We start from the raw sequence: 14,505 nt of genomic DNA on the forward strand, positions 1-14,505 counted from the left end.
TCCGTTGAGGGGCACTTCCGTTTTTTTTTTAAATTTCAGGCATTGCTTTTGAAGATGACGCTATGAAAAATTGTTGTGACGGTAATTAACATTGGTGGCAAAAAGAGCATGTCACATAAATTACAACATATGCACGAAACGCATATAGCAAATTCTGGGTGGTGACACGACTACGTGGTGGTAACAGGAGCTACCTTCAGGTGTAGTTAACACATTTATAAAGTTGTAATATTAACTAGACTCTTTTGCAACATTTACTACCTTTAGAAAGACTTGACAGGATATACCGCTAGTAACGTTTAATACACTATCTAATATTATAGATATTTAGGACGATCGTCTTTTGCCACAACCGCGCGCCATATTGCGGGACTTAATTCTGACAGTTTTAACTATTCTTACCGCAGCGAATAGAAACACCACAGCGTCTACAATCCCAGTCTAAGTGGTTAAGAAAAAACTTCCTTCAGCCTGATTTCAAGGCTAATTTCAAGCGGTATAGCTTTTGATACCGCTAATTGATAATAATTACAAGAAAAGTATGCGGAATGTTCTATAATGAAAGTACCAGTCTTCCAACTCCTGAAATTTGAATCTGCAACCGAACTCAAGTCTCACATGCTACCGAAGCAATTCGCCCAGTCTTTTTGAAAAGAATGGCCTTATATATATTGAACACAGATTGTCCTAGGATATACCGGTCGCCATTTTGTTACAAGTAATGATTTTAGAACTATAAATGCCATTTACCTGCCCTGTCCTTTTGCAATAAGCTGTGGTAAGCCTCAATGCACATGCATGACAGTTCAAAATCCAGTATTTAGTCACATGAAAACTGACGGAAGGTATAGTTTACGCGCAGCACTTCTCAAGTACAAATAATTTAAAATGATCTTGCGCAATGCTCTGATACAGGAAGACACGAACTCAGCATGCTCCTGCAAACCGCCGACTAACTGTTCTCCTATTTCACGTTCTCGCATTCACTCGCTGGCGCCGCGTTTCGTTCTCGTGCCTTTTCTGCGACGCGGCCTCTTCGTCCTTTTGTGCCCTTACTGCCACTTCGAAGGAGGCTTAAGAAGCCACCATTGCCTTAGCAATCACGCGCATGGAGGCAAGTTATATACTTTCAGACTCTCAAGCTGCCATATTAAGTTCTGCTCGCAGGAGAGTTCACGTCCCTGCATACTGAACTCCCTCGCCGCATACCCGCCCCGCCACATGATTATATGGGTGCCTGCTCAGTCCGGGAATCCCAGAAAAGAGGCTGCCAGCGCTTTAGCCCGAGGTTGTCTCAACCAGCACCCGCGGCCTCCAATCTAGGGTTCTCACGAGAGGTCATGCATTCGTTCAGTGCACTGGCGCAAACCTGCAAAGCCGAACGTCGGCTCAACCCCCCCCCCCCCCCCCCCGCCCCATCGCTCCCTCGACAATTATTACCAGACACTTTGGAGGTGGCTCCAAACACGCACCTTACACTCCACTTATATACGTTTGCGCAATCACGAAGTCCGCACAAACCCCTCCTGTACCCTCTGCCACCACCCCAAAGCCTCTCTCGATCATATCCTTTTCCTCTGCACGGCTGATTCTCCCCCGCGGGGCCTGGAGCACCTTACCATTTGGGACGCTTGGGAGACCCTACTGCGCTCCGAGGACCCGACCAAGCAAGCCAGCGCCTTAGGCCGGTCTGCCAGCGTCATGAGCCTCCGGGACATGAACATTTGATTTCAGTGGGTCCGTGCGGGGGCCCAAGGACCTGCGTGTCCTAAACTTCCCTGTTTCAAATAGTTTTCATCACCACCTTTCCACCGGAAGAGGGTGGGGGGGGGGGGGGGCGAAGAGGGTAGAATGAGAGGGACAGGGAACGCACCAAATGTTCCCAAACACTCACATACCCGAAAACAGAGTCAAATCCCAGTCCAAGTTCAAATACGGGAAGGCCGTCCAATGTCCATGAGGTCCTCAAGTAATACCGTGCTACAGGAGGGTGACCTCAGTCCGTTGGGACCGGGGGACTTGCTACTGTGGGCGCTCTTCAAATCATTGGCCAAGACCGACGAGAAGTGGTGGCTGTGTATATTTCTCTGCAGTCGCAAGTGCTCCAAGCGCCCGATGTCGCCGCATGTGATGGGTTTGCCCCAAAATCAGCTAGATTGTGTCTGTCCGATAAACACACTCATATTTATGGGATGGTTTTAAATAAGAACAAAAATGTTTTTCTCTTTTTACCCCTTGGATAAAGCTCATTCACAGTGGTTCAGATATGCGGCGAGTGAAAGGGATTTCTCTGTTTATGGCGCCGATCTGGGTGAAAAGCAGCGCGGCTCGGCGAGGACGGTTGGTCCGTGACCTACTTGTTCCACCTTCAACGAGATAGGACGTTGGCATTTTAGACGAGACGTCCCGTTTAAAGAAAACATGGCAGCGAGCAAATCGATGCAACGCCGTAGCCTCTCCTTCGTGGAGATGCGATAAAAGAATGCATGTTTTTATAGGACAAAGATGCACCCACGTTTAACGATATTGTGTGCAAAGACCAGCTTTACAAGGAGATTGGAAAATAAATAACACTCAGGGGGCGCGTAAAGCTGCTTTTCGTCAATTATTGAATTAGGTTGTTTCAGTATTGCGTGCGCAAAAACTGTCGCTCTTCGAAGAGTACATTCACAAACGCTATCTCTGGTTGAACCTTATTATGCGGTTTTTATAGGTGTTTAAATCGCGTAACTCCAGCGAAGGATAGGAGGTAGCGTTTCCAACATAATGGCACGATCTAAAGCGCGAAGCTTTGCATCGTAGTGAGATTATGGTTGTTACCGTGTTTTTCAATACCTGTGCTGGGCATAAATGGTGCACGAGGATTTCGCTTCTTGTCATCAAGACAACAAAAAATATGAGCAATAAATATGTTGTTTTTATGTCGCTAGACGATTCTACCGATCATACAGCTAATTCGAAGCATTAGTTTATGACCAAACATGGTTGCCGTTGAACGAAATGCAATCCGACGCTATTGATCATGTTAACCGTCATCGCAAAGTATAGATATCCATGTATTCTCAGAAAAGCGAGAATTAGCTGTAGTTTCTCTTTTGCCAGTGTCAACCGACGAGAAGACGTTTTTTTTTTGCGAGAGAGTCCACTTCGCTCGCATCAGCTTTATAGGAATATTAAGGGGCCTCTAACCCGATTTGCTTGAAGCAAGTGCCGTTCATTACGGTCTCGGCAAAACCACACATGGCATTAGGCAGCAATGTGTTGCAGTTATCATATATCTAATATTCCGGTCAGATATGCTATAGCATATTTTCTGGTTCATTATGGTAAAGGCAGTAACGAGTTCTACCCTAAAGCGTGTTGCCTATATCATGTACTGCGTCCACTGATTTTGATTCCTCTGATGTAGCAGTCATGTGTGGGTGGTAACAGCTGCAGTTCTCTCTCTTTTATTGCATACGCTGGCTTTCAGGTTGAAAATAGAGAGAAAGAAGGCAGTAACGGTGAAGAAAATGGATCAACAGCAGCAGTTTCTTCCCTTATATGAGACAGCAAGCTTCACAAACATAAATAAATGACATGCAAAAGAGGCACAGAATTTTGTTTTATCTTACATAGAGCGCAAAGACATACTCATACGTCATCGCTTACTATCATGTATTTTATTTTAGGGTGAAAGCACTAATCTGGTTTTTGTGAGCCATGAAAAATCGCTTATATACGATGTATGTCCGCATCACCTCAATATCACCTCAATATCCATGACTAGTATTCATACCTGCGGCGGCGTGAACAGATATGCTTCAAAGACCTCTGCGCGAGACCACTAGCGCATCGCCACTTCTTGTTCCCCTTTATTGACCACTAGGCTATCGCCACAGCCGATCACGCTTTGTGTTTAACACCACCACACACTAGCGCAGTGCATTGCAGAGCTTCTTCTTCACAGAATTCCATCTGGTCCGTCCGGGGGCACTGTCCGCTTATCGTCGTTTTCTACGCAGCACAAAATCGTGTTTTCGCACTGATTCGAATTTAGTAAGCATGCTCTAGAGTTTTTACTGGTACTGTTTTAAAAGGCCTTTACAACGCACCGATACTTACAGAGGACTGGGCGTGAAACTGATCTGAAATTTTTTCGAACTCAACAGTCAGCGCCCTTTTTTTCTTAGAATAATTGTCATCAGCCTGATAATATCTACTTGGCTGACAGCACGAATGCCGCAACTTTAGTATGGTAGCCCGGGAAGTCCTAAATTTGCGGGTGGCATTCTATCTGAATCTAAAATATCTTATGCATTTTTGCTCGAATATGTGATTTTCTTCTGTTGTTTATTTTAACAGCCGGATGAAATTTTCGCTCGCGACAAAGGACGACAGAAAAGTGAACCACAAACTATAGGTTGTTCAGTCAGTTAGGTAGACTGTGCTGTCTCATTTTTTGTCGCTCAATGCATGTGTACGGTTGCTTCGGGACTGACCCACTGTCAGCATGTTTTAAGGGTGCAATACCTGCAAGTTTTTATATGCACCAATGCAATGCAATACACTCTCTACTTGAAGTCGCAGTAACATAAGGCGAGCTAAGAATATAAAGCCATAACTCCTTTCTAATTCCCACGGTGTTCACGCCTGCAGTTATAATAAAAAAAAAGTGAGCAGAGACAAGACTGCTTACGTGTGACCAGGCGTAAGCTCGCCCGCCCCCTCAATGAACGCAGTAGCCGCGCGCTGCGGCGTGATGTAAACCGATGCCTCGATGCTGGGAATTCTGCATGGGTGAATTCTGAGGAACGCCGACTGCGCTCGGAGCGAGCGGACGCATCTTATATGCGGTCTGCGTTTTTCCGGCGATTTCACCAGTTTCCGGCTATTTACAGCCACCAATTTTTCACAGGACGGCCCGCCACCCATCCGGCGTCACCTGTGGGACTTTTAACTACTTTCAGGCGAGTGTCTTCAACTTTACGGCCGATTTGCGGCAACGCCCGACCGCGGGAGCTAGGCCTAACGGCTCAGCACGCCTAGTGCGTGCTCTGCTCCCACCTGCGGCGGCGACGCCCGCTTCGCCTCGACGGCGCTTCCCTGCATTTTAAGATGCAGTACACAGTCACCGGCACGGATGTTACCGCCGCGGAGCTGGCCGATGGCACTTGGACGGCGCTCGAAATGCAACGCCGCTACAGACGCCCGCCACCACCGGCAACGCCGCCGGCCAACACCCAAACGCCTGCAGCCACCACTGTCCTGTCAGACCAACGACCCCGCGGCCGTCCACCACCGCCGACTAAAAAACGACCACTTCCTCGCCTGCCTACAGGGGACTATAAAATCGTCTTCCGACCGCAAGGTACCGTCGACCTCAACGCAGTCGGCCCGGCCAAATTGGCGATGGCCATCTACAACGCCGCCAAGATCGACGGCCGCCTTGCAATCACCGCCGACCAAGTCCGCATCCACCCCACAAACAACACTGTTACCATCAGCACACCGGAAAAAGAACGGGCGTTCCTGTATGCTAAAATACAAACGTTAACCATTGACTCCAATGCCATCCGGGTAGCCACGTACGCCCCAGCCCCCGATGACTCCGTTCGAGGAATCATATACAGAGCCTACAGTCACGAGACCGACTCTGAGATCCTCGCTGAGCTCCAAGCTCGAAACCCTGATCTCCCCGTAGTCGCCGCACGCCGCATGGGCCGCACACGACATTTCGTGGTGACTATCGCCAATGCCAAGCTACCCCGCTACGTGAGGTATCTCGGCTTCACTTTTGAGGTGTACCCCTACAAACGCCGTCCGGAGGCATGCTTCAACTGCCGGAAGCTAGGCCACAGGGCGGATGTGTGCCCCCACCCGCGACAACCGACCTGCCGACGCTGTGGCGCAGCCCATGACCCTCCTCCAGCTGGCCAACCGCCCACGTGCCAAGCCTCATGCATCGTCTGCAAAGGTGCCCACCCTACAGGCAGCAGAAGCTGCAAATACCGGTTCACGTCCTCCACTCGGCCCAAGTCTTCCCCGTCGGTCACTGACACCGATACCGGCTCCAACTTGGCAAACCCCGGACGCCAGTCCCGGTCCCGAGACCGCAAACGAGGCGACGACAACCTACTGCGGGACGGCTCCTTCCCCCCGCTTGGCAGCGACGGCAGCGACAGCCCTTCCAGCCGCACTCGCAGCCGTTCCACATCCGCCTCACCCAGCTCTCGGGCCAGCTCTCAAGCCCGGCCGGGGACCAAAGCAGCCAAACAAGTTGGATGGAAGACTCCTGCACAAGTCACCGCTTCTCCACCAGATTCACAGGTAAGGGAGCTGGCAGATATGGTCAAGGAACTACAGCTACAATTGGCCAAAGCAAACGCTAAAATTCATAGCCTAGAATCAGCACAGGCAAACCCCAAATTGCAACCACAGCAGGTGGCTCACGCTCCCACATCCGACCCTGTAGGTGATCCACGCATGGACACTGAGCAGCCTAAGCGCACGAAGCGTAAAGCACCTCTCCCCTCCTCACAAGCAGACATAGATGCCAAATTTGAGGCAGCTGATGCGCGAATGGCCCAATTCGAGGGCGCCCTCCTTCGACTCGCCCCCACCATTGACCGTCTAGTAGAAAGCTGCGCCACAATGGCAGCCAACATCCAAACCCTTCATGCCAGGCTCGATACCCTCACGAATCCCCCGACATCAGCAACCCCCTTGCAGTCGCCAACCCCTCCTAACTACCCAGCACCCATTATTGTCGCCACATCGGAGAGTGCAACCGCGCGCTCACGTGCAGGCGGCATTCTTAAATCACCCGTCGCGCTATCACAGCGCCCCGAACCCTACGGGAAACGCGATGGCTAGCTCCCCCTTCACAGTTTGGCAATGGAACTGCAGGGGCTTCAAGGCGAAGCGGCGAGCCTTGGAGCACACCCTGCAGGCCCAGCCGCACACCCCCCCACATCATCGCACTTCAGGAAACATACATGGACACGAAACGTACCAGCTACGCCGCATATAACCAACAAACGACACCAGACCAACGGCCCTACACCGCCATCCTGGTCCACCGAAATTTAGCAGCTAATCATATAGACCTTAGTTACCCCGAGGTTCCGCAAACTTTCGTACAGGTCCTACCGAACAGTCGCTCACAAGCCCCGCTCCACATCCTTAACGTCTACGGCCCCCCTAGCGACAAAAGCACACGAGTGGCAACCCTCGTTCGTAAGGCCTGCGCGACTGCACAAACAGGGATGCTACTCATCTTAGGTGACTTCAACGCGCCGCATACCGAGTGGGGCTACCCCCGCAAAGCATGCGGTCGTAAGGGAGCCAAAGTGTGGGAGACAGCCCAAACACTGGGCCTGACACTACTCCTAGACCCCGACAGGCCTACTCGCATTGGAAACAGTGTCACACAGGACAGCTGCCCCGATCTCACTTTCGCCCGCAACATCCCAGACGCACGCTGGGAAAACCTCGGCATGAACATAGGTAGCGACCATTATGTTCTCAGCACAACCTTCACGGCTACACACAGCAAAGCCCCCAACCGAACAATCAGGCACACTAACTGGGACGCCTTCCGATACGTGCGCGCCAAACGCACTTCGGCCCCCATAGACGACCTGGACGCATGGGCAAACGCACTTCTCGAAGACACCGCCAATGCCACCTCCACGACTACCCAGAACGAGGATGGCCCCTCTCCCGACGCCAAACTAATACACATGTGGGAGGCCCAGCGCAGTCTTAGGGCTCGCTGGCTCCGCCAAAAGCACAATCGACCCCTCAAGCTCCGTCTCGTTCGCCTCGAGCGAGAGATCGAAGCTTACTCCGTCAAACTGAGTCAGGAGCAATGGCATCAAACCTGCGACCGTCTTAACGGCCAGTTAGGATGCAAAAACTCGTGGTTCTTGCTCAGACATTTACTGGACCCAACTCACACCAAATCCACATCTCACAAGAACCTCACCCGTGTCATACACGCTTTTCAGGGAACAAATGAGGAACTCCTCGCTACCCTGAAAGACCAATACATCAATACTTCCACTGAAATTCCCATCCCTTCAGGATACACGGGTGCTCAGAACACCAACATGGACGCCGACATCACGGCAGGAGAAGTCCGCGCCGCCCTCAACCAGATTAAAACCACCGCGGCCGCTGGCGACGACCACATAACCAACAAGATGCTTCGTAAACTCGAAGATCAGTCCGTCGAAGCACTCACGGACCTCTTCAACCAACATTGGCATGAGGGTCGCCTTCCAGACACTTGGAAGCATGCCAAAGTGATTTTCATACCTAAGCCAGGCAAACGACTCGAGCTGGGCAACCTTCGGCCCATCTCGCTCACGTCCTGCCTGGGAAAGGTCATGGAACACGTCATACTCAATAGACTCCACACTCACGTAGACCAAGAGGACCTTTTCCCCCCCACTATGATCGGCTTCAGAACCGGCCTCTCCACTCAAGACATTATGTGGCAAATCCAACACGACATCCTCGATCCGAGACCCATCCGAGCTACACGAACCATCCTAAGCCTAGATGTCAGCAAGGCTTTCGACAACGTGTCACATGCTTCCATCCTGGCAAACCTCTCACAAATGAATGTAGGCACTCGCACTTACAACTACATTGCCGACTTTCTTCATAACCGTACAGCAGAACTTCATATTGCAGACCTCCACAGTGAGAAGATCACACTAGGCACCCGAGGAACACCACAAGGAGCAGTCCTATCTCCGTTCCTTTTCAACACTACAATGAGAGGCCTCCCTCTGCTCCTGGAAAAGATACCTCACATTAAACACTCAATATATGCCGACGACATTACCCTGTGGACCAACTCTGGCTCTGACGGGGAAATCCAAAACTCCCTCCAAACAGCAATCGATAAAGTACACTCCTTTGTACAGGCGAACGGGCTCACATGCTCCTCCACGAAGTCCGAATTACTAGTCATCAGGGACAGACGAGCTCGCCTGCCTGTCCCCGACCCGCAAGAACCTATTGTGCTTCAAGGCGACACACATCCCATACCTCCGGTCCGCACTATTCGCGTTCTGGGTATGTTAATACAGCACAACACGCAAAACTCGGAGGCCATTCAGCGCCTCCGCACCACAGCCAACCAGATCAACGGCCTTATCCGCCGCATCAGCACCCGCCGCAGAGGTATGAAGGAGGATGACCTCTGTCGGCTCACGCAAGCTTTCCTCATTAGCAGGATAGTCTACTCCTACCCCTACTATCACCTCCGCCGGAAGGACGAGGAAGCTGTGAACAGCATTATACGTTCAGCTTACAAAGCGGCACTGGGGCTACCTCAGTACGCCAGCACACAGCACCTCCTCCAACTCGGCATCTACAACACGCTCACAGAACTCATAGAGGCACACAAGACCGCCCAAATCCACCGCCTCTCCCGCACTAAACACGGGCGGCTCATACTTGACCGTCTCAACATCAACCCCATAGGCGACGTCCACCCCACGACGCCCATTCCGATAGGGGTCTATAGCCGCCTAGTTATAAAACCAATCTCCAAAAACATGCTACCTGGCCGCCATGATACGCGCCGTCAGCTGAAAGCCCAAGCACTAGATGCCACATACCTTGCCGACGAACACGCAATATACGTAGATGCTGCACGGCAAAGTGCAAACACATACGTGGCTTGTGCAGCCACGCCACAGTCTACTCTCGTCACCGCCGCCACAGTAGTAGCTCACTCTCCGACAGCGGCAGAAGAAACCGCCATCGCGCTGGCCATCGCTGACCCACGTACGCGCACAGTCCTCAGCGACTCCAAAAGAGCAATACAAAATTACTCGGCAGGTTTTATCTGCCACCCCGCTGCACGCATCCTTCGCGGCTGCACTCCCGACCATAAGATCAACCTGGTCTGGGTACCCGCCCACGCGGGAAACTCTGGAAACGAAGGGGTCGACCGACTAGCCCGAGGACTAACCAACCGGGCGGCCGGCCCCACGGACCCAGACGCTCTTGCCGAGGCTCCCCAGACCTTTGCCGAAATTACCAACCTCTACAGAGAGATGAGACGCCAGTTCCCGCCTCCACACCCCGACTTGAACCGAGCGCAAGCCACCTTGCTCCGCAGGTTGCAGACACACTCTATCCTTAGCCATTCTAGACTTTCACTCATCACAGACGGGGAATACGACCCCGTCTGCCAAAATTGTTACCAGGGAGAAATCGCCACCCAGGCTCACATCCTCTGGGGTTGCGCGGGAAATCCGCCCCCTCGAACCTTACTGCCAGCTCCCTCCGAAGATGGATGGAACGAACTCCTCAAAAGGCCAGACAAGAGCATCCAACTGGCACTCATTTCGTGGGCCCAGGAAGTCGCCCCCACCTGGGGGCCACACCACGCCCACCTGCCCTAAATCCCGCCAATCTATGGCAATAAAGTTGTTTCTCTGGGTGAATTCTGCGCGCTAACTCCGGGAAAGCAGTCGCCGGCTGTACTGCGGTCCGCGCTCCGCCTAAAGGGTCTGACGCGATAGCTAATGGATTAATGGCCTTATATGCAGAATCGGTCTGTCCATACTTAACATTCAACGATCACTAGCAGTCTTCTCTCTCTCTCTCTCTCACACACACACACACACGCACAAACACACACACACACGTGCACGCACACACACCCACGCACGCACGCGCGCGCGCGCACACGGCCGGTTTTTCGTTCAATGGGGCAAGTTATACTAACGTCTAAAAAATGCCACAGAGTTATAGCACCGCGCGATCCGCTACTTTGAACCGCTGCCGCGTGGCGCCACTCCGCGTAAGCAGAACGCCATGGGGGCGCCAGATGGCGCCACGTTGCCGTCAGCTGCATGCACGCCTGGACCAACCAGCGCGTATGTAGCGGTGCTCCGCAGAAGCTGTACACGGTAGCGAATCACGAATCTCGCAACGCTTTAACTCTAATATCTGGCAATCGGTGGACCAATCCGATGGAATTGCGAAGTATCAGTCAATCGGCATTACAGAACACGACACACGGCACACATTTCTTTGCATTCACCTCTATTGCGCACTTTGTCGCCTTTGTACTTCTTTACATTTGACTCCCTACCCATGCGGTCTGTCCCATGTTTCATCTCAACTACTCAACGGCACTCGGATCTGGAGGTGACTAGCACGCATCGACTTCAACGATAGAGTGACGTCCTGAGCGTGTGCGCCACACTACTCTCTCTTCTTCCTCTTCTCCTTAGTAATCTCGACTCCTCTTACCAGCTCGCTTTTCTCCTCACCCTTTGCCTTCCTGTATAGCCACCCGGCGGGTTGTTTGCTTCGCGACCACCCTCATGTTGCGCATTCCTTCGCTCTTGTCAGAACCACCTCAGTCTAGGTTAATTAATTAATTAATTTCTTTATTTATTTGAAATACCCTCAGGGCCATACGGCATTATAGAGGGGAGTGGTTATAAAATGTAGTAAAACATAGAAATATGAGCACAATTTTACGTAAGGTTGCTAGTTATGCAATGTTAGTTAATGCATCTTGAAATAAACGGTGATCATTAATTAGAGCCAGTGGTGCGGGAAGGTGATTCCACTCGTCGAATGTCCGGGATAAAAAGGAATGAAAGCAGGTTTTCGTTCTGCAGAATGGTATTACAACCTTGTGGGCGTGATCCATGCGGGATGACACGTACTGTGGGGGTGAAATAAGTTCTTCGCGTAGATAAGAATGGTGAAAAAGTTTATGAAAAAGGCGAAGACGATTGCCATCGGCAGAGCCCACCTTCTGGGCTCTGCCGATGGCAACCGCTTTCTGGGCTCTCCTCCTCTTCCCTATATGTTGAGGGGATTTTGCTCTCCCCAGTTTCTCACCTGCCAGCAGTGGCATGTGCCATCAGAGAGAGCACCGCCAGTTGACATTTTTAAAGCGTTAGCACTTATAGCGAGCATAAGTGGCCAATTGCCGCATTTAGCCTCATGGCAGCATCAGACATGGCAGGACAGTGACACTTTGTTTTTGAATGGTACGACTGAACAGCACTGACGAATGGAACGGAGGAAAAGACAGGCAGAGAGCGCATGTGTCTGTCTCTTTTTACGTCCCGTCCGTCAGCGCTGTTTCGTCGTACCATACAACATGAACAAATCAGCCCGACTCAGCCCTCTCCTTGTCTTCCGTGAACACTGGTTCAGAACAGCAGAAAAAGTTCTAACGCGCCTAATTTTTCGTTTGGTCTAAGTACGCAAAATCTTCCATCAGTTTTTTTTTCTGACACGTAGGTTCTAATGCTCTCGCATTATTAGAATATTCCACAGCAATGCTATGACGAAAGCAACAGTGAAGAAACGTCAAAAATAATGCGCTTGCGAGTTAGACACATAACTTTTTAAGGTCAGTGCAAAAAATCTGGCTTCGTTTTTAATTCCCATTAATCTATTTTTTTAATATTGCATCTTTTTTCTCAGAATGGCTAAAAAAAAGGTTCAAATATGCCGTCAAGAATGAAACAATTAGGAAACACTCATTGATCTAAAATTATATATTTCCAGCAAAACTTGAATTTTTGAATTTTTTCCATAGCTCGCATTGAGTTATTTGCCCCATTGAAAAATAGCCCATTCCAGGGAACGTAAGTTTTGCAGTTTGTTCACACTTCGAGTTCCACTTCTTCCACCCAAGTTTGCCTCTCTTCAGGACTAACTTCACAGCTCTAATACAAGCTACACGGGACAAAAAAGCACAAAGTACAAAGGAAACAAATTTATTCCTGAAAAGTTTTGAACTCTTTTTTTGTAGCTATGCTTGCGTCCATTATATATACGAAGTTTAATTAGCGTTCCTTTTATTGGTGATTGCTAGAGAATATTTTATTATTACTCCTTCTGTAGTCTCGCTACAACTTAGGCACCAGTATATTGTGGCACACGAGTTAGGACATAGTACTGCATAGACCAGCATAAAGCACACATAACAATAAAGTAGAGCCGCCGTGGCGGATCATTGATTACAGTGGTCGGTTGCTGGCCAGCATGAAGCGGGTTCGACCCCGACGGCGGCGGTCCCGTGTCTATAGAGGCGAAATTCTAGAGGCGCGTTTACTGTGCGACGAGAATGCATGTTAAGGAACCTCACGGGCCCAAATTATCCGGAGCCAAACACTACGGCGTCCATATCAGCCTTAGTCACTTTGGGACGGTAAAGCAGTATAAACGTAAACATTAACATGTACCAGTACGTATTCTCATCTAATCATACATCGAAAAGTTCTTGTTGTTTCAGGCACACTCATACGTCGATGCCACGCAGTTAATCTTTTTTCGGCTAAAAAGATCTTCAAGGAGGTGACGTGACGCAGATCCATACATGGCGTCTGCATAATGTTTTTATACGTGTCAACGTTCGCTCGCTTTTTTATGTTTTGCTGTGCTTCGGCAGAAGTAAGTTACCACCAGTTTACACTGGCAGCTTATGTCCATGCGCTTCTTGCATACATACACCAGTTTGTCCAATTTATGCCTTTGGACACAAAAGGGATAATTTGTACACCACGCTGCTTGCGCAATTTCCAATCTGCCAGGAATATCGCTTCCCACATAAAAATTTCTTCTTTTTGCATGCATAATGCGGGAGCACAGCTGAGCAAATTGCAAGAGGCCTGAGAAAACAACGCGCGTATTCTGCTTATTCGCATTTTTTTTTTCTTATTGTGCGCCAATCTATATATACAAAACTCACTGCGATCGGTTTCCCGTCATTTTCCTTCCTAGTTCTATTTTCAACCCGCCCCCCCCCCCCCCCCCTTACTTTATGCATCTATGTCTCGGGGATTAATACAACTTGCTGCAGATAAAGATGTTTGCTTTTGATTCCTTTGCAGTTTTTGAATGAGCTGAATCCTAATGCGTAATTCTTTATTTGACCGTGTATTGTACATCCAGCAGGCATTTTTCTTTTCAAAGGACAGTTTAACATCTAAATCTTAAGGATGTATTCAGTAGGAAGCTAATTGGTACAAGTCAGCTTTTGGCTATGTTGCCTAAGGGTATTTAAAAATTATTGCTACTAAGCATTGATGGCAGTCCAGTAATCAGAATCACGGAGAAAAGGGTTAAAAAATAATTTATGTGCTTACTTCCGCCCCGCAATAATTGAATAACTCGGCGGCGATAGCCACAAGCGTGCTCGGCGGTCCTCGAACAGAAAGCCTGTATATCCTGTCAGCGCTCAGTTTCAAGCCGGGCGTAATTCATCCTTGCTTACGATAGTTACCAGAAACAAAAGCTCCTAATAGGCGAAAGGGCCCTGCTGTGCTTTCACACAGTCCGCGGGCGATTTGATTGGTTCCAGCTATGTTCAGAAACTTTTTAGGTGGTCATCAAAGTTTGAGTCGAAGACAACGACGTCATCTAAATATACAAGGCACACTCTCCCAATTCAGAGCTGCCAGTACTGTTTCCATTACCAGTCGGAACGTTGCTGGTACAGAACAGAGTCCAAATGGAATCGCC

Source organism: Amblyomma americanum, chromosome 3 (assembly GCF_052857255.1).
Source record: "Amblyomma americanum isolate KBUSLIRL-KWMA chromosome 3, ASM5285725v1, whole genome shotgun sequence".
Lineage (NCBI taxonomy): Eukaryota > Metazoa > Arthropoda > Arachnida > Ixodida > Ixodidae > Amblyomma > Amblyomma americanum.